The 22927-nt window shown below is 42.3% G+C and overlaps 1 protein-coding gene and 1 non-coding gene across 3 annotated transcripts in view; one reads left to right on the top strand and one right to left on the bottom strand.

The window, feature by feature from the left end:
- The window catches only part of Sil1 (SIL1 nucleotide exchange factor), a 232047-nt gene that overhangs the window by 27371 nt on the left and 181749 nt on the right, over positions 1–22927 (bottom strand). The window lies entirely within an intron of this gene.
- On the top strand, positions 15912–16013 carry LOC117720261 (small nucleolar RNA U13). Its single transcript, XR_004608282.1, has one exon. It is a non-coding gene; the product is annotated as a small nucleolar RNA U13 (small nucleolar RNA).

Here is a 22927-nt window from a genome sequence, read left to right as displayed (position 1 = left end):
ATGTGCTTGCCCAGGTCCACTGAGAATATATGGCAGATGTGTTAGCTTGGTGCCTGCCACACAGGTGCTTGCATTTCTAAGCAGTCTTCATTTCTTCCCTGACTAAACATTTAGAAACAGTAGCTGTGCCAAATGCATCTTCCTGTCTCCTGAGAGCGTAACAGAGATGCAATTCAGTAAACATTTGTCAGATGAACTGGCTTCCTGTGTGCCATGACCAGCAAGCACAGTGGCCAAATGCATTTCTCCTGACCACGGCCCATGGTTGCTCACTACCTCAACACTCCTTGCTACCCACAAGCAAGGTAATCCACGGTGAAGGCAGCCTGTCCCCGCAGGCATGAGGCAAGGTGAGAGTCAACAGGAAAACAAATGCTCGGGCAGTACCCCAGCTCCCAGAGTGCTGCCCTATTGATTTCCAAGTGTCATTATTAAAACAACAACTGGCAGAGACAGACTGCTCTTCTTTCAAGATAACCGTGCCATCTTACAGTGGCATCTCATCTATCTCTCCATTGCCTCAGCAGCTGTAGGAAGAATTTCCCTGTTGCCAAATAAGAGTGCGAGAGTCCCAGGGGTTGGGCCAAGGTACTAGTCAGTGAGACCCTGGTATTTTTAGCCCTTGGGTCCCTCTGCATCTTTGGATATGCATTATCTGGCTTCCCCAGTATGGTTCTTTAGGGAACCGAACTGTTAACAAAACATCCGTGGTAGTAAATGGCATCAGGTACAATTCTCCAAAGTATTTTCCTCAGTGAGAAGCTCTCAGTCATGACTGCAACTTGGCTTAGTTCTCCCCTTCCTAAAAGAATCACATTCACCAAGCTGTCCAGAGGCCATAGTGCCATACAGAAAGGGAACAAGGCAAGGACAAGACTTTCCCCTAGGAGATATATAGGAGATGTATGGTGGAGCAAATGCCTGTCCTGCAACCTTGTTCTACTGTAATGAGTATCCCCTGCACCAACTCTTGCTGTATGCAGCCACTCATCCACCTGGACACAGCAGAGTCTAGGGGTCCAGGCGGAGAAGATGGCAGGGAGGTCTGGCAAGCAGAGGGAGTCTCTCACACACAAGCCTCTTTGGCATCCCCCCTGACAGGGACCCCAGACAGGCCCTAACTACCCATCCCCATGTGAATGACCTCTGTTGGAAATAGCACAGCTGTCCTGGTACACTCCTTGCCCATAGAGAGATGGAACAGGATGGCTATGAGCTGCGTCACCCTGGACACCAAAATAAAAGGCTTTTAATCACACTGAGCTATATTGGAGGACTGAGAAGGTGGCTAGAATGCTTTCCTGGTTAGGTTCCAATGAAGGTCTAAGAAGTCAAAGGCTAAGAAAACACTAAAAAACATTCCTCTTCTGCTTTATATAACCAACAGAATAAGGAACCTAAGTGGTCCTCTGGTTACTAAGCAGAGCAGAAGCATTGCCAGAACCATAGGAGAAACAGTGCTCAAGGCAGACAGGAGATAAGAACCAGGCTCCAGCACGTGAGGATGCTCCCTAGACCTGGACTTTCTAAGGAAAGACTGACGTTGTACCACCACACTTCTGTCTCCCCCATGTTCTTGAGGCCTCTGAGTTTCAGGCAATGAGGAATGGTATTGCCAGGTTCCCTGTCATAGCTCATATCCAGACAAAAGAGAAAACCCCAAGTGCTGCTTATTCTTGGGGCCTACGTGGGGATGTGAGACAGCCTGTGGAGGATACATCTCTCACCAGACTGAAGTCTCTGAGGCTCAGGTGTCTGATACTTCTCAGTGCTACTGTTCACAAAAGGGACTTCAGTAATATAGGAAACTAAACTCCATGGACGCTATAGTCAAAGTAGCCAGTGAAACCAAGAAAACGCACAGCATGGTAGTATGGAAGTGGAGGAGACTGGAGCTTTCCTGTGTTAACAGACACCCCACCCCAGCCCCCTCGACTGTAGCAACAGCTAGTTAATAATGGAAGTAGAATTCAGGCCTTGGAAACCTGTATGTAGTCAGCACCACCCGCCAAATAGAGAACAACTTGATCCATAGAAGTCCATAGTTCTGGGAAAGTCTCTAAATCTACTAAGCATGCTTTTGGGCTTCTTTTTAGCCACTTCTGGCTAACTGAGGTGTGTTAACCCAGGATGAAGTTTTTGTGCTTAAAAGCTCACCATGAGAAAGACACAGTTCTGCACTCAGGTCCCAAACACACAGCATAGTCATAGGCCGGCTAATAAAGACTTTCTATGGGCTTGGACCTGTGTCTAAGTGGTCTTCTCTGGTAGACACCTTATAACACAAGGGTTAGACATGGGTCTTGATTTTAACACTGCTAACGTGAGAGTAAGGCACCTCCTCTCCTTCCCTTGGGAATACTGCCTTTTAAGTGTGTTCAGTTTGAAAATGTCAGTAAGAATGCACCCCCCTCCTTTCTCCCTTTTTTTACCCTCATGTTTTGCTGTGCTAGTTTCCATCTGGGGATAAGTGAGAGCCCTTGATTCCCACTGACCTGCCTGGTTAGCAATTCAACAGGAAAACACCTCCCACCATAAAATGAAAGCAGACTTCAACTGCTTTCCTTCTGGCTGATCTTATGTAAATGAGCTGCCTGCAGCCTGACTCACAGGAGCTCAAAATGGAAAAACACAGAGAGGAAACAGTACGGTTCAAAGGTAAAGGTGAGCCCGGCCTGTGCAGGAGGCGTTACTCCTTCACCTGGCACTCTGCCGGGGCCTGGCACGGGTACTAGCACTTGAAAGACATGGAACTCACCGGCTTATTTCTGAGGCCAGCAAGAACCTTAGCTGTCTGTTCCTCTTGTTTTTACACAAAGGAAACTAAAATCCTAGAGAACTAACATGAGAATTTATCATCAGCTTTCTGTAGACGAGTCTGTATTTCATACGTCAGTCTTCTGAGCTCAGATCAGAGTCATGCTAGGGTCTGGGTGTGATGTCTCTCCACACTGTGGTTACAGACTGGTCAGATGGTGTGTTGGAAGGAAACATGGCTTCCTTCCTCCCTCAACTCTGCTGGGCTATGAAGGCAAATCCCAGGCTGTAACACCAGACAATGTTTGGCACTAGCAAGGCCTCCCAGCATGACTCCACAGAGCCCTTGGTCTTCACAGACTTGGTGATCCTGAAAGGTCCGGGACTCCCCAGAAAGGGGTCCACTTAAGTCACAGGATAGCACGCACCCAAAGGACACACGAGAGACCGTCTTGCTGTAAAGCACATGAGGTGGTTTATTAAATCAGAGCTCTGGGCCAGCCCATATCCCATATCTCACATAGGGGATAGAGGGACTGACCCCGTGGCTCAGGGGCATAGCGCTTATATATGGGCGGGGTAGGGAAAAAGCGAACTTTCGCGAGGGTGCACAGGATTGGTTGTTTTACCTTTTTTGAACACTAGTAGGCCGTACCATGGGGGCAGGGTGTAGTTCTTCCCTTGGCCAGTCAGTTTCTGGGATGTTCTTAACAGGCCTTTGTACTGTAACTCCCCCACCTCTGTAACTAATTAGATGGACCCAAACCTGCTGGCAGGTGCTTTTCTGCCCAAGGTCTAAGGCGAAAAATTTACACATATTTCATAAGATGGCCTTTATAATTTTTCACTCTACAATCCTACAACGTCAGGCTGTCTTCCTCCCCTCTCCCTGCTTTGCAAGGCCCCCATAGGCAGCAGCTACCCAAGGTGTCTATTTGCTCCAAACATTAAAAAAGAACACACCCATCTACTCACTATGGAGAAGAGGCAGTTATTTTGAATCTATACATTATGCATCCCTGCTGGAAAGAAAGAAAGAAAGGAAAAAAGAGCAAAATTACTCTCTGGCAGACTTCTGCCCCCAAAGACAGAAAAGCAGTCTGGAATTACACCCAGTTCCCAACTTCATGCAGCTCTCAGTTCTCCTCTCTCCTCTGCTCCTAGCTGGACAGCTCCAGATGTTGAGTTTCAGTGATTCACTCATAAAGAATTCTCAGAACAAATCATGGGCTCTGACTGATTTAAGAGGCAACTTGCACAAGTATCTGTGATCTGGTTCTAAGATTGTTTCTATTCCAATTATCCTGCATCAATGGTTTAAAACTGGGAACTGTCTGCTGCATATACCCAGTCTGTTTTAGTAGAGAATAAATCTAGGCCATTGTGTCCTTTTCTCTCCTAGGCTCAGGACGGCACCTGACATCTCAGGGCTCTGATTGGGCCAGATCAGCTCTAACTCTATTCAACTCTTTAAGGATTCAATTAATCATGAGGCCAATTCCATTCTGGGATCCATCTGTCTTGCCTCCTTCAGAGACTAATAATCACTCACTGTGTGTTTTTACACACTAGTTGCACTGAAATTAAGGCTGATTTCATCACAATGTACTAAAAAACAAAATGTATCTCTTGAAAAAATCTTCAGAGGTATTTTAATTTTTTGTTTGCATAAAGATACTTTTAAGTGGGGCTGGAGAGAGGGCTCATCGGTTAAGAGCACTGACTGCTCTTCCGCTCACAACCATCTGTAATGAGATTGGATGCCCTCTTCTGGTGTGTCTGAAGACAGCTACAGTGTACTCATAAATAAAATAAATAAATAAATCTAAAAAGAAAAGAAAAACAACTGTTAAATTACATTTAAAAAGAAGAAAAAACAATATTAAAAAATACTTTTAAGTAAAATAACATTTTTTAGAAACTTCAGAATTTTTGACACCATAATTCTAGCCCCCTCACCCCCCGCCCCCAATAAAACCGTAAGAAGAAGGCAGTCCTTTGGAGAATCAGCCACTCCTAGAGTTGAATGATATAACAAAGAGAGTCAAGGTTATCCTTGGACAAAGCATGGATATCCTAAAAATTATGGAAAGAAATGGAGCTGATTTGATATTTTATATATTATTTTTAAGAAATATAATTAGTCATCCATCTTGGGACTAGTGGACTTAATTTACTTAAAGTTTAGAGTTATTTCATTTTAAGTAATCTATCCAGGAGGGGAAGGAGGAGATCACACTGCTTTAGCATTCAGGACCTCTGAATGTCTTCAGCTGGCCTGAGGAGTCTAAGCACCCCTACTTCTCTACAAGACGAGAAATACAGCTTTTAGCTTATATACAAGCAGCCTGGTTCTCCCAAAAGCACTATTAGCTCTCCTGACAAGTACTCAGGGTCCACTCAATCACCTCCTGTATCCTGAAGACAGTCTCTTTGCAAGGAGCATGAGCAGAGTGGTGGCCAGGGCTCAGCCAGCCGACCTCCTGGTCTGGAAGGCAGGCCAGACTCACCAGTGATTTCAACAGGGAAATTCGTACTACAGGTGAAGTCATAGCTTGTGGCCTATTCAGAGCCTACAGCTCAGCTCCTGGTGGCTGGGGTCTAACAGCGTGGGCTCTGAACTGGTTTTCTTAAAATGGACCCATAAAGGATGCACTGCAGCCAAGAGGAAATATATGTGGCTGCTTTATGCCTTAACAGCTTTCAAAATAAGATCCTGAATTACACAAACTCCCAATCAGGACTAATGACAGTCGTGCCAAACTTAACATCAAACATGCTTTGTGAGTCATACTGGCTTTAAAAAGCCACCAGTAATCATTTCATAGACACAACAATCAAATACCTCCTCCATCCGAACAATAAATTTTGCCTAGTAATAAGTCTAATTAATTAGAGCACTGTCATTTTAAAATGTGTCACTGTAAGCATTTTCTCAAAAAACTTCCAGCTAAGCCATTTTGTAATTACAAAAAGAGAATGACCTCCTAAGAACATCTTCATGGATTGATAAAACATGACGTTCAAAGTATATTACTGGATAAGGAAAGATGTGCTATGGAGTCCTGTCTATAAATGAGCAAAGTACAGGAAATATATATATATATATATATATATATATATATATATATATATATATCAACTAAAAAGTTAATTAAATAAAAGGAACTTAATAACAAAGAGGAATCATCATGTTATTTGCCTTTTATGTAAAAATGACTCAAATATGAATAAGTATCTCTGGCAGAAACAGCAGCAGTGGCTGCCTTGAGGGGAGGGTACCTGGCACAGGGAGACCTGAGAGTCACCATGCCCCTTTGTGCCCTATGCACTTTGAACCATGTGACTCTATTACCCATCAGAGTTAAAGATACAACATTTAAGTAAAGTCACTCAGACACAAATCAATATATTCCACGGGAAAACATGTCTTTAGTGAGCCTTCATGAACAGACTTCAAGAACACAGAATCAAGAGCAGCCATAGCAAGGGAAAGAGACCCCTGGGTGGTTATCAGACCTATCTGTGGACAGGCTGGAGCAGCAAAGAAGAAGAATATGGAAACAAAAGGAAGAGGGGAAGAGAAGGACAGATGGAGAGAGGAAAGGCTGAGAATAAAGGCTGGACTTCCTATAGCACAGCCCCTCTCACTTGATCAGCATACAATAATTTCTCACCTTTACAAAGTAACAATTCACAGTGAGTCATGGGGCTGGGAAGGGGGCTTTGTGTGATCCTTGCAGGAAGACAACCCCTCAGATCCCTGCAGTTCTGTAACTGGGCAAGAAATGCCACATGAAAGCAGCATCCTAGCCTGAAAACTGAGCCTCTGACTCATCTTCTCACTCTGCTGCCAGCTGGCTCCGTGGTTTTCAACAAATCTCTTTTGCAGAGGCACTGAGTGGGAAGTGAGGCCCTTCATCCAGCCACTAATCAGCTGTTCTCAGTTCCTTGGCAAAGGCATGTAAGCAGCAAGGGCTCCATATTAAGTGACACACGTATGCTTCAGACCTTACCTACTCTTGTCTTCTTGGCTGAGAAATGTCCCACAGTTACTCCTGGGTCCATCTCCTCAGCCTTGCTTTCTTTGAATCTCAGCTCCTGCTCTAGGTTGGGTTTATGCTTACCCAAAAGAGTTTCCCATCAAAGTAAGGAAGATTGTAAAATGACACTTGCTTAGAGTATGGTTGCAGAGTAACCACTATGATGACATTCCTCTAAGATCCCCAGAACTCCCCTCTAACGCCCCACTTCAGCAGGTTCTGGTCTCAACTCCCTGTGGTGAAAATTTGGAAAATGTGGTTAGAGAGGTAACAAGGGAGGCTCCCAGGGACTTGGCAGACACTTTCACTTCATTTTTGACATGTTTGTCATCCCCTTTCTCCTTTATTTTGCTTTGTTTCATTCTTTTAAGTCTTCTGTATTGTGGGTTCGGTACAGAGCAGACTCTGGGTGAGAAGCCTCTATAGACTAAATCATCTTGTAGTTTCCAGCCAGAGTAGGAAGGCTCAAGACAATGTGCTTTCTGGGACGGGAACCAGATGCTATGGATGGAGGCTAAGGCACTAGGGTATGATCCTTTCCCAGCAGCCTGGCTGTGTGGTAATGGAACCACAGCAACTGATTAAATGCAGAGTTAATGTGGGGAGAAAATGGGATAGAAATAAATTAGCCTTAAACCTCAAGGTTGTGTGTGCAAGTGAAACACAGTGGGGGGAACAGCCTGGGAATCACTCTTGGAGAGTTCCCTGAAACAAAGGGACTATGGATTGTCCAATCCAAGGACACCCTCCTGCTCTACAGGCACTCGACAGCACCCTTACTCTAAACACACTATGTGCTTCTGAGACGAGGAGATACAGCCAGCTTCCTGAAACTGAACCCCCCCTCCCCCCCCCCACACACACTAAAACGTCAGTGCAGGGCTGAAAAGGATGAGAGCCATAAGGCACAGGGTCAATATCTCCTGCCACCTCTCAATTACTGCCCCTCTCCCTAGCCTTTACAGTTCCCTCTCTAAGTAATGGATACTGTTACCAGCACAAGTGGAGCTGGGAAAGAAACTTAGCTGATCAAAATTCAACATATAAAATGTTTTTAGAAAGTGCATGACAGGAGGCTTATAAATTCAATGTAGGAAGAATCCCATCCAGGACCTCGGGACTTAAATATCAGAGAAAAACCTCTCAGAAGGGATATTTTACTTATTTTGTTTGTTTTGTTTTCTCCAAGACAGAGTTTGTCTGTGAAACAGCCCTGACTATCCTTGAACTCACAGAGATCTTCTTGCCTCTGACTCCCTAGTGCTGTGAATAATGCATGTGCTGCCACCTTCTTACTGATAGTTTTTTTTTTTTTTTATTAAAACATGCTTGCTACAGTCAAATCAGTTATTCCTTTTTCCCCCACATGGTGTGTGTGTGTCTCATCTGTGTCTGCCTACGCACAGGTGCATAAGACAGAGGGTATTATTAGGTGTTTTTCTCAACTACTATCTATCTCTTCTCTCTCTTTTCTCTTTTCTCGTCTCTTTCTCCTCTTCCTCCTCCTCTTCCTCCAACCTCTTTCTCCTCCTCCTCCTCCTCCTCCTCCTCCTCCTCCTCCTCCTCCTCCTCCTCCTCCTCCTCCTCCTTCTTCTTTCTCTCTCTCTCCTCTCCCCTCCCCTCCCCTTCCTCCTCTTCCTCCTCCTCCTCCTCCTCCTCCTCTTCCTCCTCCTCCTCCTCCTCCTTCTTCTTCTCTCTCTCTCTCTCTCTCTCTCTCTCTCTCTCTCTCTCTCTCTCTCTCTCTCTGTCTGTCTGTCTGTCTGTCTTACGGAACCTGGAGCCCACCAATTTAGCTAAACTGTCTGTCTAGGCAGCAAGCCCCAGGGACCCTCCTGACTCTGCTCCCCAAGATCTGGGTTTACAGACACATGCCGAATTTGGCTTTTTTGCATGGGTGCTGAGGATTTGAACCCAGGTCCTCTTGCTTGTGCATGTTACCAACTGAGCTTCCTCCTTCTCCACTAAACACTTGGTCAGAGCTGGTTTCAGGCTTTGGGCTACACTCCCAATGGGAAGAGCCTGCAATTATCAAGCTGCTAATGAGACTGATTCTCAGAGTATCTCACAGCCACCTCCTGTACTGGCTAGTTTTGTCACCTTGACAAGCTAGAGTCATCAGAGAGGTATGAGCCTCAATTGAGAAAATGCTTCCATAAGATCCAGCTGTAAGGCATTTCCTTAATTAGTGATTGATGGGGGAGGGTCCAGTCCATGGTAGGTGGGGCCATCTCTGGACTGGTGGTGCTAGGTTATATAAGAAAGCAGGTTGAGCAAACCATGAGGAACAAGCCAGTAAGTAGCACCCGTTCATGGTTTCACCTCCTGCCTCCAGGTTCCCAGGCAGCCTGTATTCCTGTCCTGACTTCCTCTGATCATCTGATCATCTGTGACATGAGGCATAAGCTGAATAAACCATCTCCTCCCCAGCTGCTTTGGTCATGGTGTTTCACCAAGCAATAGAACACTGACTAGACACCTCCTGGTACACATCTCGTGCACACCAGAGGAAGATGTAGCTACACACTGACCACTACTCTGGATATGGTAACCAGCCTGAACAAGGAGATTCCCACAAACCCAACCCTTCTCTCTTTATATCACTCTCCATAATCCTCCAATATCAGATTCAAATGTTGTACAGTCATTAAGGACATATGAGACCTCATTCAAAACATGCAGAGGAAAATTCCTCTCTGTGAGATTCTGTCAGAGCTTCACACTACAGAAGGACACAGGTTTGGTCATAAGAGTTCATAGTTCAATTCTTTCATAAATTATCTATGGGCTTTTGGAATATACCTGTTTCTTCTGTAAAGCCAGTACAGGTTGTTACAGTGATTAAATGTTATATTATATAGCAAGTTCTTAGCCTTTCCAAGCTTCTTTTTCTCATATCCTGTCAAATCTGGCCTAGGTTAGCTCAGTCCTCCTCGTACAGTGCCCTTCAAACCTGTCCATTCCGTTGACACCAAAGTATCACATGGGCCCTTGGCCACACATACTTCAGTGGTAGAGTATTTGCCTGGCATGTGCAAAGCCCTGGGTTTAATTTCCAGAGCAGCTAAAATAAGAAAATAAACAAATAAATATAAGAATTAAAAATCACATAGTAACAAATTTGCCCTGGGTTTAACTTTCAGAACACACACACACACACACACACACACTTGCACAATTTTCTTTCTTTTTTAAAAAAGATGTATTTATTTATTTATTTTATGTATGTGAGTACACTGTAGGTGTCTTCAGACACAACAGAAGAGGGCATCGGACCCCATTACAGATGGTTGTGAGCCACCGTGTGGTTGCTGGGAACTGAACTCTGGAAGAACAGCCAGTGCTCTTAACTGCTGAGCCATCTCTCCAGTCCTTGCTTCTTCCTTCCTTCCTTCCTTCCTTCCTTTCTCTCTTTCTTCCTTTCTTTCTCTCTTTCTTTTTTTCTTTCTCTCTTTCTTTCTTTCCTTCTTTCTTTCAAAGACAGGGCTTCCTCTGGATGGCCTGAAACTCACCCTGCAGACCAGGCTGGCCTCAAACTCCACTGTCTCTGCCTCCCAAATGCTGGGACTACAGGCATGTGCCACCATGTCCTACTGATTTTTTTAAAAAATAGAGTCTTGTTATGTAGCCCATATTGGCCTTAACTCTTTATGCAGCCCAGGCTGGCTTCAAACTTATGGTAATCCTCCTGCCTCAATTTCCCAAGTATAGCGCTTATAGTTAGATTTACATGTGTGCCCCACCACACCCATATTAACTTTTTAAAAACACAAATACAGGAGGCCAAGACTGTACCTCCATGGTGGCATTAGTCACTCTCCTAGGTGCTGGGACAAAACACCTTGCAGAAACAGCCTATGGGCAGGAGTGCGTGTGCCTACGGTTAGGAAGACACACAGTGGGAAGGCAAGGCTGTGGAAGTGTGGAGGCTGGCTGCGCTGTGTCTGCAGTCACGAAGTAGAAACAACAGATACTGATGCTCAGCTTACTGTCTCCCTACGTCCATGTGGCTCATCTCTCAGTTAAACCTGTCTGCAAACACTCTCTCAGACACCCTCAGAGATGAATCTTTTGGGAGATTCCAGATCCAGTGAGGGTTGACAATGAAGATGAACCTTACACAGTGGAATATGTACTTGGCTAGAGAAAGTCCTGGACTTTGTCAATCTCCAGCACTACAAAAATAAAAATATCCTGGTATCAAATAGAAAAAGAAAAAGAAAAAGAAAAAAGCAGCAGCAGTAGCTGAGTCACTGATAATGCCTTGAATTATTTTTTCAAATTTCAAAATCCAGGTAACTTTATGAAATATTTTTTCAAAGCACAGAGCAAATAAATCTTATCTTACTTAAGGCCACATTCGGTAGAAGCTGTCAGTGGTGCCCACGATCTGTTTTACATTCCTCCACAGCAACAGGATTTTTGCTGAGCAAATAAAGAATGCATTTCTCAACCTCCTTGGCAGAAAGGGCTGGCCAGTGGAATACACGTGGGGAGAGCTATCTGACAGTCTCTGGTATTCTCCCAAAGGGACTCCGAGAGCCACTGCCCCTCTTCTATAGCTCCTTTCTTCCCGGACCTTCGGAGGAAAAGGTAACTTCTTAGGCGTTGTGCCACAGTGTGGCCGAAAGGAACTTAAGACCCCAGAGTTTCCCAGAAATAGAGCTGCAACCGCCCTAGGATCTGACGTAAAGCTGTTTATGTCTGTCATATTTGTGCCATTTTCTGTCGCTTGCAGCCAAACTCATAATGTGTAGACTGAAAAACCATACACCCCTATCTAGAGTGTGAATGTCTGACTTCCTCTAACCAACAGAACATAGTAAAGTGGCAAGGTGTATGTGACTGCACTACAAGGACTAACATCTATCTAGTTATTGTCACACAAGCAAGAGGACCTGAATTTGATACATAGCAACATTACTGCCCCTGGTGGCTCACACTTGTAATCCTAGTGCTGGAGAGCTGGGGTCAGGAGGCTACCTGGGGCTCGCTGGCCTAATCAGTGAGTCCCAGGGCTCCTAGCGAGAGAGACTGTCTCAAAAAACAAGGTGGACAGTTTCTAAGCAATAGCGCTCAAGGTTGACCAGTAGTCTCCACAGGCATACATGTATATTGCACACACATACATGCACCATCACACACAAACACTCATATACATACACAAAAAACATATTTGCTGAAAAATATCTTTTCTTAGTGTTTTTTTCTTGAGGTTTATTTATTTATATGAGTACACTGTTGCTGTCTTCAGACACACCAGAAGAGGGCATCAGATCCCATTACAGATGGTTGTGAGCCACCGTGTGGTTGCTGGGAATTGAACTCAGGACCTCTAGAAGAGCAGTCAGTGTTCTTAACCACTGAACCATCTCTCCAGTCCCCTTAGTGTTTTTTTTTTTTTAATGTCTTTTAATTAAAAATTTTAAGTGTGTGTGTAAGTAGGTAACGTGCATATGCATGTAACAAGCAAAGAATAGATAGCTTTTAGGAGTTGGCTCTTCCCTTCCACCATGGGCCGTGGAGATCAAACCCAGGCCATTGGGCTTCCCCAGCAAATACTTTAACTCCCTGTCAGAAGAAACAAACTGCCATGCTCTGAGCAATTTATTGAGGTGGAGGACCTTTTGACTGACAATCTACAAAGAACTAAATTCTGCTCACAATCACATGTGCTCAGAGGAAGATCCTTCCCAGTCAAGTATCACAGAAGACTCAAGTCCCAGGTGACACACTGCGCTACAGAAACTTGGAGGACACATATAGACATATATGTTAAATCATATGTGGACTCCTAACCCATAAAGACTGTGATGTAATACCTGTTTATCATTCACAATCACTCAGTTTATAGTAATATGTTAAGTAGTGATATATAACACAATATTCATTACAAAAAATGTAGGGATGGCGCTCTATTAAGTGATATATAAGTAAGCTCACCAAAAAGTCACCATAGAAGTATATTCCATGACCATCTGAATAGATGAGAAAAGAAATAATATTCACCATAAACTCCTTATACAGCCCTTGATGAAACTGATACACACACACATACACACAAACACACATTTTATCGTATCTACCTAAGCAAATATAAATACATATACATACATAAAGCGCACACAATACAATTAAATGCCAGCATCACGCCTCATCATTAAATAGACAGATATAAACAAAAGTATGTGTTAGGACCACTATAGTAGAAAGGGGAAAGGTCTGACCTTGGTTATATGCATTTAAGACTTAAGTAAGCATTTGGTTTTTGCTTATTTGGGTTGTCTGTTTCTATCAACAATCAGCAGCTATTTCCAATAACATTCAGACACACCTACATTTTGAAAACAAACATGGTATATATCTTTTAATCCTCTCAACAAGGCGGGTGAGTAGTATGGAAAGGTTTGGAGAGAGGAGAGAGAAAAGAGAAGAGAGGTAAGATGCAAAAAATATAATTGTATTTTTGAAGTTAAAACTTCAAGTTATTATAGCTATATAATTTTGAAGTTTTAACTTCAAAAAATTTAAAAATTTGCTTCTTATGCATTCCAAATAAGGTCTTGTTATATAGCTCCCTCAAAAAAATATCAATAGTGTAAATAAGCAACAAAATTTCTCATCATACAGGGTGCTAACACAAAACTGACTGAACATTTGAGGCTAGCCTGAGCTACATAAACAAGATCCTATCTCAAAAAAGAAATTGAACCCTTAGAGCAAAAGCTGAGAAAGAGGGAGCCAGGAAGGAGGACAACAGTGAAGCCACTCACACCCAGGAGTCAGTCACTGAAACTGACTTTGGGTTTGTTCACCTGTGTAGAGAAAAGCAACTATGCCAAAGTCAAGAGCTGCTTGTCAACATTAGAATCTTCTCCCCTTTATCCTAGGAGTTTAATGCCGTGGGTCCCAGTTAACAGTGTAAGAGAGCAACCTGTGAGCAAGAACTGCACAACGGTGGCACAAAGAATGGGTGAAAAGCACAGATGTGTTCCAGCTTCAGTGGAGTCACCATGCTGCGTTACATCCCTGGGTACCTGAAGTACTGAGCTGTGAGCTCTGTGTGAGATGGACTGTTGGTTAACTCCAGGCACCTGCCAGAAGATAATATCAATCTTTTCTAAAAGGAGGGCATTTCCTCGTTGGACTCAAATGATTTTTTAAAAACAATGAGTAGGTCATGTGTGGTGGCATAGGCCTATAATCCCAACAGTAAGGAACGGCTGCAAATTTGAGGTCATCTTGGGCTATGTAATGAGTTCAAGGGTTCAAGGACAGCCTGTGTCAAAACACCAAAGGACAAAAGCAGGCAAACAAACAAAAAAATGAGTAGAAAGGAACAAAGAAACACAAGAGGGGGAATTACAGTTGGAGTGCAGGCAGAAAACTGTCATCCACGCAGGCAGCCTTGCATGTGTGCACGGTGTACAAGAATCTGTGAAACACACACATGCACAACTTCTAAAATTAGAACTATAAGCCTATGGCAAAATATTTAATGGACAGATTCCATAGTAGATTTGACACAGCAGAAAAATAAGCTATAAAAAACATCTAGACTTTAGCAGGAATGTGACATAGAAAGAAAGCAGGAACAGACAAGAACCCAGACAATCAAGTCACAAGGCTCAATGTACAGTCGGTCGGAGCCCAGGAGTAAGAGACAGCAGAGATGGCATTTGAGAGGTTGCTGAGAGTAGTCTAGAAAGATGAAAGAAACAAATTCAGACTGAAAAAGTTTAACAAATTTCAAGAAGAAAATATATCTGAATCACAACTACACATATAATCATGCAAAATAATAGAAACTTCTGGAGAAACTCTTAAAGTTAGATAGGGGGGAGTTATGACATTTTTAGAGAAACAAAGTTGAAGTTTGACACTTCATATAATATGTGCATATACACACTATGTGCATAATAGATATGTGAACAGATTTCTACATGGATAGATATATGTATAATACACATACAGGTATTGACTTATGATGGGGTTACATTTCAAAAGTCCCCTTCTAAACTTAAAAATGTACTTATTACTCCTATTCTACTGAACAAACAGCTAAGTCAAAATGTAAGCAACTGCTGATTACCCATGCCTGCCTTATGCCTGGGTGGTGGGCTTGCTGCTGTGCCAATTCTGTTAGCTAGGGTAAGAAATATCAGACTTCGCAATATGAACCATGGTTTGCATAAATGCATATTGTTTCTGCACTATCACCAAATAACAGAGTGGAAGGAAGAGGTACATGAGACAGAGGTTCTGTGTTCTTGGAGAACTGAATGCACATTCTTTTTATGCACATATATTCAGAACATTTACAAAAAAAAGAATATTTACTGTATTTGTCAGCTTCAGGTTACTACAATGAAATACCTGAAGGAGTCAATTTATAAAGAGAAAAGGAATACTTTGATTCATAATTCTAGAGGTCCCAGCCCACAATCAGCCCATTGCTCTCAGTCCCTGGTGAGCACAAATCACATGCTCTGGAGCAAACCACTAAATTCATGAGCTAGGAAGCAGGCAGAGACTGCCAGTGGTCCCACAATCCACTTCAAGGGAATGGCTCGATGGCATTGCCTATTAGTGCCCACCCCCTAGGGGCCATCTCCAAAGAGTGCTATCCTGCACCTAGGGGCTATCTCCGAAGAGTGCTATCCTGCAGCCCAAGCCTTTCTAATACACAGACCTTTAGGGGCACTGATCCAAACCACAAACAGAAAACTAACCATATAGAAAATCTCCACTTCTTTCAAATGCCTAATAATTAAGGGCATTTATCTGGCTACAGCTTCAATGTTCCTAACAAAAACACTGACTACAAACTTTCCACGATATTTGGAAATTGAGAAATATAATTTCATGTGAACCAAAGAAACCACAATTAAAATTTAAATCACTTCAACTGAACAATAATCAAAATGCTACATATTGAAATTTTCAATTCAATTAAAGCAATAATTAGCAGGAAACTCCTAGAAGTGAAAAATACAGTCACCTAAATACTAAAACTTCACGGATGTGATAACACATTAAATAGTCCTAAGAAAAAAACCCTGTTAAGGGAATGAAATCATCCAGAAAGACAAAGACAGAGGCACTTAAGAAGAGACCCTCTTGTGTTTTCTAAGTGTAATGAGCAGGTTTTCAGCTACTGTGTGAGATGTGTCGCTTTGAATTTTGTCATGATGTCAGCACATTATCCATCTGACATGGGAAAAAGAGAAAAAAAAAGAACACTTGAGAGATGTTAGAAACAGATGGCCTAATATCATCTGCAAATAAAGAATATGGGGGAGAGCCAATGAACCACATAGTACTGGTAATAAACCAGAAAATTTCCATAGCTGAAGTCTGTAGTTTAAAATAGCACACCGAGAGCCAAAGGGGACAAATTAAAACAAATCATACTTGGACATATAATGATGAAACTTCCTGATAATTAGATATGAATAAAAAAATTCTAAAAAAACTGTAAAACTAACTCCCCTTAGAAGGCAAAATTACAAAGCTGGCAACGTGCTCATTGTGGTGTCTGTAAACCAGCTCTCTGGGGGCCATCCTCAGCTACAAAGGGAGTTTAAGATAGCCTGGCCTACATGAGACATTGCCTCAATAAAGTGGAGTGCTGGACGAAGGCTCAGCAGTGAAGAGCACTTGTCAGGTTCAGTTCCCAGCGTCACAACTGCCACACTTCCAGTTCTAGGGGATCTGCCACGAGCACCAGGCATGCACATGACATACATATATATGCAGGCAAGACATGCATGCAGACAACATAAATTAATTTTAAAATAAAAATAAGGTATAGAACCCCTGAGGAAGACACACTGATCAAAGTCCAGCCTCCACAGGCATAAGAAGGAGCACACACATATACAAACATACATACACTGTGTGATTGTTTGAATGAGAATGGCCCTTAGGTTCATATATTGGAATTCTTGGTCCTTACACTTACTGTAACTGTTTTCAGAAGATTATGAGGTGTGGCCTTCTTGGAGGAGGTGTGTCCCTAGGATGACCTCAGAGGTTTCAAAAGCCCATGCCAGGCATGGTCACTCTGCTTCTCTGCTTTCAACTTGCAAATCAGGATAAGAGCTTTTAGCAGCTGTTCTAGTGCCATGGCTGCCTGCCTGCTATGATGGTCATGGACTCACCCTCTAAAATTGTAAGCAAGTCCCCAACTGAGTGCCTTCTTTTATAAGTTGACTTGGTCATGGTATCTCTTCACAGAAATAAAAAAGTAACTAAGACATACCACATACACATATCCATACATACAAAGTTTAACTATATGCTGCATAATAAAAGATATATAGAAAATGCAGTGTTAATGAAGACTGAAAGAGAAGAGATGGAAAAGACACACCCAAGAAAATACAGGTTAGTAGATGTATTAATATCAAACAAACTTTAAGACAAAAGTAACTTCCACAGGAGCCAAGAAGCTTCTAAAACCATGTGGGTGTACATGTAACAACAACAGCTCAAAATGCAGCCAATGTATGTGTAATTACAGGAAGAAATAGAAATAACCACGCTGTAGTGGTTTGAGTTTTTCAGAATATATATAAAAAAAAAAGGAATGTGGTTTTCAACACAGTGTATTCCAGAGCTGTCCTGGATGAAGAACTTTAGCAAGAATAGCTCTCTTTGTATTCAAAGCCACATGAACAACTCCTTTTGACTAGAAGACTTTGTTTTTCTAGTCTCTCATTCAGAAGTCTTAAATTTTTTTCTTCTGTAATCTTTGAGCTGAAGTTGGCAGCTCACAGTCACTCAAGGATGGCCATGCCCCTCAGGTAGCTGTTTGCTCCAGTGTTCTGTGCCTATTAGGATTTAAATTTTATTTGAATTTAGAATTTCTGTATTTTCTTTTGGAGCTGTTGCATAAAGGTTTGATGTTAATAAATTCCTCTGAAGTTATGCAAGGATACTGTCCTACCATTTCCTGACTGCTGAATTGAGCATGTACAGAAATGTTTAAGTATTTAATCTAGCATTTCCAGGTATTTTGGTTCTTGAAATGTTTATTAGATATAGAAATCTTGCCGGGCAGTGGTGGCGCACGCCCTTAATCCCAGCACTTGGGAGGCAGAGGCAGGCGGATTTCTGAGTTCGAGGCCAGCCTGGTCTACAGAGTGAGTTCCAGGACAGCCAGGGCTACACAGAGAAACCCTGTCTCGAAAAATCAAAATCAAACAAACAAAAACAGAAATCTCCCAGGTCCACTCTGCTTTATTTTGTTACTCTTTTAAATTTTAATTACAAAAATAATACATACTCAGTAAAAGAAAAATAAAACAAAACAAAATATAGAAAACAACAAGCCCTTGGTGACTCCCTTCTGATCTTCTATTTTAATTTTTAGGTATAGTAATTTATAGTAATTACTATAGTAATTACTATATAGTATATAGTAATTTATAGTAATTTTAATTTTTAGGTTAGACCATTTATGCTTGAAGCAGTCATATAGAGTCACCCTTGGTAAAGCTCTGTGGACTTGGGTACCCATTCTCGTTCCCCAAAGCATTCAAGTTTGTTGGGGAAGAAATGAAAGAACTGGTGAGTTACAAAGCTGCCAGTGTATTAAAGAGTCAGTACAGGTGTGCAGACAACAAACGCAATACAACTGAAGATAAAGAAAAGAATGCCGAGGGCTGGGGCTAAGCATGGAAGGAATTAAAAGGAGCATTCAATAGCAAGCCAAGCGGAGCCATCCAGGGAGGCAGGGAGGCAGGGGCACATCACAGAGGGCAAGTCCATTAGCAAATAGCACCTCCCTCCCCAGGACTCAAGACAGCCAGTGAGGCTTACAGCTCGCTTTCCATTTGTCATTAACTGTCATCTGAAAAACACTAATCAGCTTTTAAATGCAGCTTAGGAGCTATGACTATCCAATTGCCTGGGCCAGTTTGGTTCTTACACTAATCAATTTATTAGAAACATGATTTGAGCACCTCCCTAGTCACTGGAGGAGTATAGAGAGAATTAAGAACTTGAGGCAAGATCACATCGATCCTAAGGGTCACATTTAAACTTTTATTTAAATGCTGGCAACTCCCATGTCTGACCTCATCCCAATCTCTAGCCTTCTATTTTCTGGGCCTTCAGCCAGTGGGGTAACATACTCCTTTCCATGCCTTATGTTTTAAAGGGTCAAGGAATGATGTCTGAATCATCCACTATTACAACATTAATAATAAAACCAGCACTCTCCACTCAGCCCAGGTGGTTATCTTCTGAGATGAGTGGATGGCTCACTTCCTAGGAGCCACTGTATTCATTTGTTTCTTCATTTACTCTTCCTGACCACAATTACTTCCTGATCGTTCATGTAATGCCAGGCTGTATATATAATGAATAGCAAAGTTAAAATGTAAGGAATCCTAGCCTCTCAAGTACTATCCAGTAGGGATATAAATAAGTAATCAAACAACCATATAATAGCAAACTGAGACAAGTACTCTGAAGAAGCAGGAAGAATATAACACACTTTAAAAGATCTGAGAGGCCTGGGCTGTAGTGGCACAAGACTTTAATCCCAGCACACATGAGTCAGAGGCAAGCAGAAGCAAGTGGATCTCTGTGTAGGTGTAGAATAGGCTGGCCTCAAACTCAAAGAATTCCAGGACAGCCAGTGCTACAGAGAAACTGTGTCTTTGAAAAACAAACAAACAAACAAACAACAACAAAACCAACCAACTAACCAACCAAAGATCTAAGAGATTTTGGAAAATTCTCAATATGAATGTAAGTTCAATATGAACAAGAATCAGTATGATAATTAACTGTAATTAAAAAAAAAGTTTAATTACTTTTTACAAGAAAGGCTGAAAATGAACGTCTCCAAACAGCACTACAATGTCTCACAGCATCAGGAAGGACACAGGCTCTGTCAGCTCACTCCCCACCCCCACCCCTGCACCCCACTTTCCCTTCCAGCCTCACTGGTACAAGGCAGCAGCTGCTGTGGCTCCAAAGCAGAGGCGCTCAGGACAAGAGGAGGAGGGGAGGGGTCCCGAGCTCACAGGAGACCCTCACAGAGCGCTTTCTACCCATACCTCTCCATGTTGCATCAGTCAGAACTGGATCACACGCCCATCCCTAAATCAATCCGTATCCATAGAGAATCGGATTACCACGCTTGGTTTAGATTATTCATGTCTCATTTCCCAGCACAGAGGGGGGTGGGGTCTCATTCTGGACAAGATACTGAACTTAAAATGTCAAGGTTCTTTAAAGTCAATGAAAAAGGAGAAATAGTTTATCAGGGTTCTTTAAAGTCAATGAAAAAGAGAAATGGTTTAGTAGAGAACAGTAGTGGAGATAAAGATTCACAAGAGCCGCTCACTACTACAGAGCGAGCAAAGGGGGACTCAAACATCATTGAAAAGTTCCAACCTGGGGTAACTATAACAACTATGACAAGAATAGCTGAAAAGAGAATGTGGGAAGAAAAATCAAGTTTGTCAAAGACACAATAATGAGTTCAACTTTTTCCTCATAGAGTGTGAGATTCAAATAGTCTGGTAGAATCTAGCATTTCAGAAATTTCAGGAAAAGGACTAGACTCGAATACAGACTTTTGAGGGACTCTCAATTAGAGGGTATGTGAAACCATAGAAGAGAAAATCATTAGGAGGTAAGTAGAGAGGACGAGGCTGGAGGAATCTTGGCGGTAGCTACAACTGGAAGGCAGTAAAGGATGGTGTTGCCATAGAAGAAAAGGTGGGTGGAGATGCAGCTCAGTAGTAGAGCACATGCCCGGCCTGTGTAAAGCCCTGGATTGGATCTCAAGCACAGAAAAAAAGGGGAGCAAAATATTCAATCACAGACAGGAGTCTCTAATGACATATCAGCCAAGAAGTACAGCTTCCAAGGATGTCACCGCTAATAAATGTTGTTGACTGCTATAGAGGTATTGATGATGGCAAAGTACTCGTGATAATTTTCATGGAGGGAGGGACAGAAACCAGATTGTAAATATGGTGGGGTTGGGTACATTAACATAATGCAACTCGTTGTTATCCTTTTTTTATTCTTTCAAGAAGTTTGGAAATAAAGGGAAGGAAAATCAAGGTTAGTAAGTTGTACTGGAGGTGGAACAGTAAGTGTAGATTGGATATCCTGGTGAACCAGTAGGCACATGCCTCAGGGCACACAGATCAAGGAACACGGGGGCTGATGGGAAAATACACAGAGGGCACTGATCACAGCAGGGACAAGGGCAAGCAACAGCTGTCATGGAGGCCTAATGTGAAGACATAAGCGAGGTGGTGAGCTAGCCATTGTGTTGCACACCTTTAATCCCAGCACTCGGGAGGTGCAGGCAGGTGGATCTCTGTGAGTGCGACACCAGCCTAGTCTACAAAGTGAGTTTCAGGACCGACAGTGCTATATAGAGAAACCCTGTCAAAAACAAACAGACGAACAAACAAACAAAAATTAACAACAGAGAGAGGGGTGCAGGGGTGGGGAAAGATTGTGGCGACCAAACACTAGATGATACTGAAATACTGAAAGAAAATAGAAAACAAAATCACCAGGAAGCAAGAGAAGATGCAGTTTGGCAGAGAAATTCACTGAGGGATGTAAGCAAAGAAAACTGGGAACTAAAGGCTAAAGACAGAGACGGGTCATCATAATAAGACACTGGCCAAACAGTTAAAAATTAATTGTAAATAGAGCTGCAGTGTTGGATCAATGGTTAAGAGTACTTGTTGCTCGTCCAGAGGATCCAAGTTTATTTCCCAGCACCCACATGACAGCTCACAACCATTCATTACTCCAGTTCCAGGGGAATCTGATGGCCTCTTCTGACCTCCTTGGGCCCCAGGCACACATGTGGCATATATACATGCATGCAGGTAAAATATTCATATACATAAAATAATCTAAAAAGCTTTCAAAATTTGATTGGTAAAACCTTGGGAAGAGCACAGGCAAGAAAACTACAGGCAACGGAACACAGGGCAGACATGTGCAGCACTACGGCAACATTCATTCTCTCAAGAAATGTATACAACCCCAAAAATGTCGAGGAGCTTGTGAGGTAAATGCCAAGGAAAGCAGTTATAAAACATACCTCTCTGTGGCTGATGATACATGTATATCCCTTTATGTATTAGATTAAGTTTCATCACATACATACTGCAAACAGTTCAAATAAAAGCACTATACTTATGTATATAAATGTATAAAAATCCATACCCATGTAAATATAAATACAGGTCATTAAAGACAGATACAAAACAACAAAGGTACAAGAGAAGGGAATGCAAAACCAGCAAAGCCAGTGCTCACTGGAGCAAGCACACCAGGTTCTTGATAGTTTAACTCTTGTCAGTTCAATGTAAAGGTTTTGTACAGGGAAGAAAGAAGAAAGAAAAATAGCTGACCAGTTTGCAGAGAAGCAGCAAAACCAGATAACAGAAGGTTGTTATGGTTTCTGAAATTCACAAGGCTTTCTAAAACTTCTTTCTACAGAAGCAAAAAGGACTTGTCTAAGACTCCCAGGAGTTCCGACTTCAGGCAGACCCTCATATGTTCCACCATGAGGTGAAATCAGCTCACAAAGAGACAAATGAAAATAACCTGAAGGAGAAAGGGCCTTTTAAAAGAGAGTAGCAATGAGAACACAACTCCGCTAAAGATCAGCATTCCAACTTCTACATGTGTTGCACAGAACTTTACCTTATTATACTCAGGAAATACACAGCAGAAAATGAGTTATGTGTAACCCTCAATTGGGTGTTAATCATGTTTAAGTAAAGGAACAAATTTTATTTCAGTAGCCATGTCAATTATATTTCTGTCATCCTTTTCCTTATCTTGGAATAACTGGTGTTTAACACTGGGGAAGAGATCCCTTCACCCACAGAAATGGGTGTGGAAGGACTTATTAAGCAATTAACCCAAGTAGGCAAATAAACACTCTCATGAAACAGCAACATTAGTAGCAAGAGACATAGTGGAACTGAAACAGGATGACAGAGTTTGCACTGTAGAAGGAAATGATGCAAGAGCTTCCGTGTAGGGAAAACTGAGAGTAACAAAGGAGCCATTAAGATGAGGTAATGATGATGTTGATGCCACATTATTATGGGCAAGTGCTTATT

Source organism: Arvicanthis niloticus, chromosome 14 (genome assembly GCF_011762505.2).
Source record: "Arvicanthis niloticus isolate mArvNil1 chromosome 14, mArvNil1.pat.X, whole genome shotgun sequence".
In the NCBI taxonomy this organism is placed as follows: domain Eukaryota; kingdom Metazoa; phylum Chordata; class Mammalia; order Rodentia; family Muridae; genus Arvicanthis; species Arvicanthis niloticus.
This window is presented reverse-complemented; position numbering and strand designations above follow the sequence as displayed.